General features: G+C 35.6%; 1 protein-coding gene across 15 annotated transcripts in view; it reads right to left on the bottom strand.

Moving 5' to 3' along the window:
- Positions 1 to 1,397: 1,397 nt before the first annotated feature.
- The window catches only part of Tcf4 (transcription factor 4), a 355,777-nt gene continuing 349,750 nt past the window's right edge, over positions 1,398 to 7,424 (bottom strand). For all 15 annotated transcript variants that reach the window (XM_070029076.1, XM_070029075.1, XM_070029078.1 and 12 more), the window contains one exon: positions 1,398 to 7,349. The gene's annotated coding sequence lies outside the window, so the exon portion shown is untranslated. The remainder of the gene's footprint in view (positions 7,350 to 7,424) is intronic.

Genomic DNA, 7,424 nt, shown 5'->3' with positions numbered 1-7,424 from the left:
GTTCCGTCTTTTCTTCAAAGTTGCTCCCTTCCCCACCACCCCCACCCCCCAAGAACAAGTGTTTTTCACCCAGGGGCTGGTTATGGTCGGAAACCTCAAGCCTGCTGGCTTGATTCTGCTGAGCACTTTGCCTCTGCACTTGGCACGTTTCTGTTTCCTCCTAGAATGTTCCTGCCAACACCAAAGCTATTTGACTTCTAAATATAGTATAACAGATGTGAATGGAGACTGTATTATTTTCTGTGTTACACAAAGGGTCTTTCTTTTACCCAGAAAAGCCAGACATCAGACCAGTTCTGCTGAGGCTCAGCCACCTCAATGGGATTGGTTCAACTCCTTTTTAAAGCACTGGTTACTTTACATTCTTAACAGAGGGCCCTGAACAAGGGTGTAGACTCTAGAAACACAAATCCATTTTAAAGAGCTGAATGTGCTAACATGTATACATGTGGGTTTTTTCCCCTCTAGTGTGACTTTCTTTATTGACAAAGCATCCACAATTCAAACATAAGTTTGATAGAGATTTTTTTTTTTCCCCACAGTACAACGCCTAATTTATGGATACTTGTTCTATTTGGGTATAGATTCAGTAGTACTTCAAACATCTGTACAGAGGCAGGTAATCTGAATTAACCTGTCCTCTCTATGGCACCTGGCAGTTCCCTACAGTTGTACCAGTGCATACAAGCCACTGGGTAGTGACATGTATTCTGCTTTTTCTGAACACTTAATTGTGTTGTTCTTCAACACTCATTTTAAATGGTCTCTCAGAAATATGTAGGTGACTGGCTCCACTTACTCTCCTAGGCCTCTCAAAACTGGCCATGCTTCTTTCTATCTGTGAGAATGTGGATCTAAAGCTGGCCAGAAGGAGAAGCATGCTTAACAGAATGAGCTCTTCTGGCCAGAAGAGCTTACATTGCATGCAATGCAAGGGAGGGACCTTGGGCTGGTTCCAACCTAAGCACCCTGTTTACATCTTGCTTTCAAGCTCTCCCTTCAAGAGAATTATACAGGAGGTTTCCTAGGTTGGCAGTCAAGTGAAAAGTAACCTACAATCAAGTGCTAGAGCATAAAATTTACTTGGTTTTAAGAGAATGGATCAGATTATGAGATTACATGAGTCCCTAACTTCAACTTCTGTGGTTACTCTCTTCCTTCTTCATATCTAAGATTTGGACCTTGTAAACTTTTGGCTAATATTTTAATCTCTCCAGAAAGTCAAATTTATCCCTGAGAATGAAATAAAGCCAGAATTCATGTACTTTAACTTGTCATGTGGTCCTTTAAAATAAAACACATTAATAGATTATATGAAACATTAAAAGTTACCCAAGCTCATTTCCCCTTTTAGTAGTAGGTGTAGGATCAAATATAATAACTAAAAGACTAAGTGCTTGTGGCTCTTCTGTATATATTTAAAACACACAATAAGAACATAAGAACATGTCAAATCATTTAGAAGGTAAAAGGGGTTTTCAATCAAAATCTTTGGAAAATTCATAAAATTTAAGTATCTGCAAAACAATCCAAACCAAAAAAAAACCAAAAAACAAAAAACCCAAACTCCCCAAATTTGACTATGGTGATGAACCAAATGACATAATAACATTTTTTTTTCTTCAGGTCACTAACTCCTATTAGAAAGAATATGAGAACAATACCGGAGACATCCCAAAATACCACACACCCCATTAAGAACATTCTTTTCATCTACCGTAGGCTTTCTTTTACATTGCAGACATCATTTTACATTTTACAGTGCAATGTTGAAACAGCCTCCAAGTTTTAGGAAGTAGATCGGTGTCCATTCTATAAAAATAGTAACTTACAGTACATAACACTGAGTAATTTTAATTTGTACATTATTCCCCCTCCTGGAGGTGACATATGCTTGTACAAGACAAAAAGAAAAGTAAAACCAAACCCAAGCCACTGGTTGTTTACATCTGGATCTAAGAGCTAACAGTCAACCAGAAGTTGGGGGAGGGAGGGAGGAATTAAGGGTACTTTTTAGGAAATATAAATACAGTGTAATATTATTATAGTTAACAGTATTCAGCTTTTAACAGTGATACAAAATAAATGATTTTAGGGTTTTTTATTGAAAAGATCTAGCTAAGAATGTTCTGTCCAACCGCCAACCAACTGATCCAAGAGATCATGGCTGACAACAGGCCTCTGTAACCTGTAGCACAACCAACACACTGGCACAGCTCACAGCTCTTCAAATGTCATGGCTCAGGTTGCGCGCACATGAACTGTATTCCTTTGACTTGTTAATCCTCTATGGACAGTTTTCTTTTTGTTTTGCATGCATACCATTCCACTTTCATTAAGAGCATTTCTTCCTTGATTAACCATGAGCTTTGCCCTCCAATTTGTTTTGTGATTTTCTTTTTTTTTTGTGATAATGTTTTGTTTGTTAAGTTGTCAATAACTCCAACACTTGGAAAATGAACTAGCGATGCAGTCTTTTAGAAGAAAACCCAGCTCTATGTAGACCATGTAAAATGAAATGAAACAAGTGTCAGAAACAGTTTATAAAAATGGCACATTTATTGCTACAGAACGGTCATGTACATGACTTCATCGAATAACTACAGATGAGAAACAGGTAATGGCCTAGACCAAGCTGGGTTTGTTTTTGTCTCGAAGGAACTCCAGCACATAACCTGTTTGGACACTTCTACAAATCAGAAATACACCAAAAACATGGAAAAAATCGAGGCACTCAGCCACACATTGAAAACAAGGTGTAACTGTTTATCTTTTTTTTTTGAAATGTTTTCCCTTTTTTTTTCTTTTTTAACTTTTTTTTTTTTTTAGTTTTTAATGCTGCAGCTATGTGTACAGTCGGAAGAAATTTCCCGCTGCGACCTACAACTAAAAAAACAAAAACAAAAACAAAAAACAAAAAAAAGCTACCATACAGTTTCATCTTGGTAACACATGGTAAAATAACATCTTTTAAATAGTAAAATAAAGTAACAAACTTTACTCATAATGATTCCAAAAATCTACAAAGAAGAAATATTCAGAATCTGACAATTTTTTTTGTAATATTCATGGTATAAAAGGATTGCTCCTGCGAAAAATAAGCCAAATATATTTTTTATTTTTAAATTTAGTTTTTTTTCCTACTAGGGTGTACTACAGTCTATTTTTATAGCAAAAAGAGCACTAGACAAACAAAGCTTTATAACAAAAAGCCAGGCACTGATACATGGTAAATCTCTGCTTTTTTTTTTTCTTATCTTCACTTAATTGCATCACAAGTAACAAGAATGAAAAAGGCCACAGTTCATATATTTTCACCATTACATATGTCTATAATACTTGAAATGAGTATGGCAAAACCAGCACTGCACATAGATGAATCCACTTCTAGTCCCATTAGAAAGAGCATGTCTCTAAATGAAAACCAACAAAACCAAAGCAAAACAAAGAAGATAGGCCTTGTGGCCTTGGTGCCCCATTGTGTTGGAATTCATCATATTCCATCTTGATTTTTTTTCTTCCAGTCAGCCAGCAGACTAAATTTTTGTGCTTGTTTATGCTGAAATGGTTTCATTCCTGACTCAAGTTTAGTTTTGGACACAGATCATATTCTGCCTGTTGGATGCAAAGACGAACATTCTCTTCATTCCCCAAGTCCCTGTTCTATTCCCTCCCCACTCCCCCAACCCCTCAACAAAATAAAAATTAAGAACGACAAAAAAATTCTTTTGTAAGTCAAGAGATAGGAAGAAGTGTAAAACAAACAAAAAGCAATCGGAAGACTGAATCGGCATTAGCTGCACCGCTGGGTGCACTGACAGATATATAAACATTAGTGTTTCTTGCAGCTACACAGAAGACAAATGGTTAAAAAAAATGCCTAGATGAATAGATCCCTATTCTGCATATTCATAAATTATTTGAATGTGGAGGTGGATCAATTGTTCTGAGTTGCTTTCAAAGTCCAAGTTTCTAAAATCGATCCCCAGCCTAAGTATCACTGTGTATAAATATCTACATTGTGTAGCATGGACCTTTATGAAATGTGTTGTATAATACTTTAATCCTGTCTTCTGCTAAATTTGACTTCAAAGTCCAGTGCAGGGTACCAATATCTTACCTGGGTCTGATAATTACAAACAACAAAAAAGAAAAGAAAAACACAAGAAGGCTACAATCCCTTTCTTTCTTTCTCTCTCTCTCTTTATAAACTGGGGATACATCCCACTTAATATGAATAGGTGCAGATCATGTTTCTCCACCAACCAACCAAACAAACAAACAAAAAGCAAGCAACAACTTTGGGTGACTGTTAGGAAGTTTTCCCGCTTCTTTCCAAAGGGAATTCCATAATCGAGGTGCTGCATTACTGAGTAATGAATACATCAAAGCTGGTGAAGGAGAAAGTTCATCTTTTACTGTTTGAGTGAGAACAAAATAGAAAGCACCAATTTCAAAAGAAAAAAAATCAAATGACTACAATTGGCTTTTTTTGCGTTGTTTTGTTTACAGTTTGAAAATCTTTAATTCAGCTCTAGCAAGCACCTTTCTGATAATAAGTTATCAAAAGTGCCATTCTTAACATTACATCAATACAAGGAGTATTTCCAGTTCCCTAGAGAGTAAACACCATTTCTTCTTCTGTACACACTCATCCTGAATGTCATCAGAGGAGACCTGCTTCCTATATAACATTGTTCCTAGAGATACCCGCCTTGGTAGACTATACAAAAAAGAATGTAGAATATGCTACTACAAGGAAATCTTTAACATACCAAGGGAACAAGTACACATGGTTTCCATTATTCAGGGAGGAGGGGAGAGACACATTATTGTCTTCTACGTTCTTCTTTGAGACTCTTTTGTTTATATACTTCACAGGAAAGCCCCATATCACTTTTCGTGAAGTTTGAATTTCTGCTATTCCCCTACAGTTTCAATCCACCTCCACATTTTAGGAACTTATCAACAAATCAAAGCATTTAATTTTATCACTACTGAACATATTTACAGTTTTCAACATGTGCGCGCGCACACACGGGCACACACACACGCACACGCACACACACACACACAGACACACAATGTTTCTGGGTTTGTAAAAGATGACCACGTGGTAACTATCTTATTTGTTCTTACATTGTTTTTTTTTTTTCAGAAATGAACATAAAATTCAGATTCTTGTAGCTCACTATTTCATTTAAATGAGACTTCATTTGTTTTTTTTTAAAAACCACACAGTTTAGAAAAACAAAAACTGATACAATGTATTAAAACACATAATAACAAGAGTCTACATGTAAAAATATAACTTTTACATACACGATTTCAAAATAATGATACGTTCGCCATTTTGTTGCATAAAATTTACAAATGTGTTTCATTACTATATAACTGGTAAAACAGGAGAACAGATGGACCGCTTAGACCATTTCGATGTTATGGCATTTACTCAGTGCTGATAGGTGGAAAAACTACTTGAACAGGGATTTTTTTTCCTTAATACATGCCAAGATTGTGTGGCTGTAAAAATAGAAACAAGTTATAGACAAAAGGATGCTGACAAATACTTAACTAGGAGCACTATCTGCTTACTGCATTATACACCAAAGTCAATCATTATAAAGATTTACGGTGGAAATTGTGCCCAGACATCAAAGCTAGCTATCTGATGAGTCGCTGTGCCATAGCTTGATCTATGTTCCTATCAAATATGATAAGTATAAACTTCATTCATACTGGCCAGAGAAATACTACACTACCTCTCCTCAAAAAAAAAAAAAAAAAAGGTGCAACTTAATGCTTTAGGACTTAATAAGGCTGGTCATATGCTGCATGAGGGTTGAATATTGTCATTTTTCAGACCAAGGAGGAGGCAGGTAAGTCACCTACATTATAGTAATAACTCATTTTGAAAAAAAAAGTCAAGAAAGCAACAAAATCAATCAGCTCTGTCATACTACTTGCAATTTTCTCATTGATGGGTTGGGAATTTTATTTTTTTAATATTTTTGTTTGTTTTTTTTTATTTTTTGTTTTTTTGTTTTTTTTTTCCAAAAATCTGACCATGTATTCAGAAACGCCTCACTGCACACTACTTCAGCTACACAGGTAGGTAACACTTTAATCTTTTTTTTTTGTTAAATCACAGCCACTTTGATTATGTTATGTTTCCGATGATATAAACATTGGAAGGCACAGTGGTAACATTGTAGCATTCTAACCTTGTACCTTGGAAAAATCCCAGAATAGGGTCACAAGAGCAGCAGCCCAAGCCAGACAAACGCTCTCTCTCTCTCTCTCTCTCTCTTTTTTTTTTTTTTTTTTTTTGCCAGGTCTTGGTGATGCTGCTTACATTATCTACACATGATGTGACTTTTAAGTCCTGTGTTCCCAAAAAGACTGGAGAAACAACTTTCTACTTATTTATGAATGAGAATCAACATCAGCGTCTGCAAGTCTTCCTGCATTACCGCTCCGGAAGCAGAATTGGCACTGCAGGTTACGATAACAAACCAGGAAATAGGGACAGAAATAAGACCCCCCTCCCCCACCAAAAAAGAAAGAGAAAAGAAAAAAAATTCCATATTTACAGTAAAATTCTTTCTTTTAAAAAAGTTAATCAGTACTATTTTTTTACAGGAGGAAAAAAGTCTGAAACAAATGAACAAAAGCTTACCATAGTCACTAAATTTTTAATATATATTTATATATATATTTATATATATATTTGTCATAGGTCTATAAGATCCATCTGTTCCTCCTACCCTAAGGAATGGCTAAGGTCATCATTTTGTTCTCAGGACGTTTGCTGGTTTTGTAGCTAGGGTAGCTGAGCTCCCCTTTTATTTCAGTATCCAGGAATTATAAACACTAGCTGACTTGAATACCAACAAAAACGTTCATGGAGTTTTCTTCAGAAGTACACTTTTTTTCATTATTGCAAGTTTACAATTTTTTTAAATTAAATATTTTTTTCAGACTTACAAATTAATTATATTTTTTTTTCTCCAAAAGAAGTTTAGGCACAAATGCATTGTTCCACAGTGTGGAAAGATTGCCACTCAGTCTCTGGGCTGCGTCTCAGCCTGTACATCCTGCTTTGCACATTCTGAGTGATATGTTAAAGAAAGTCGTCCCTCCAGTTGCACTTTTTCTTTCTTTTTTTTTTTCTGTTTTTGATAATTGGGAATGCTGAAACCTCTTGCGTCTGCGATTCGTAACTACTCAGACTTGTCTTATATTACAAAAAAAAGGGGGTTAAGGAGAAGTGTTTATGTGGGTTTAAGATAATACACCTGTTAAGGAAGTGGTCTCTTGATTTAATGAAGCAATGTTGCAACTTGGACCTGAGAAAGGGGGGGAAAAGAGGAAAATTAATTAATACATTTAGTGAAGAGAAAGTGTTCTCTCTTTTTTATTTA

This window comes from Dipodomys merriami, unplaced genomic scaffold (genome assembly GCF_024711535.1).
Source record: "Dipodomys merriami isolate MVZ:Mamm:240054 unplaced genomic scaffold, mDipMer1.0.p SCAF_2, whole genome shotgun sequence".
Classification (NCBI taxonomy): domain Eukaryota; kingdom Metazoa; phylum Chordata; class Mammalia; order Rodentia; family Heteromyidae; genus Dipodomys; species Dipodomys merriami.
The sequence above is the reverse complement of the archived record's forward strand: the minus strand, read 5'-3'. Positions and strand labels throughout refer to the sequence as shown.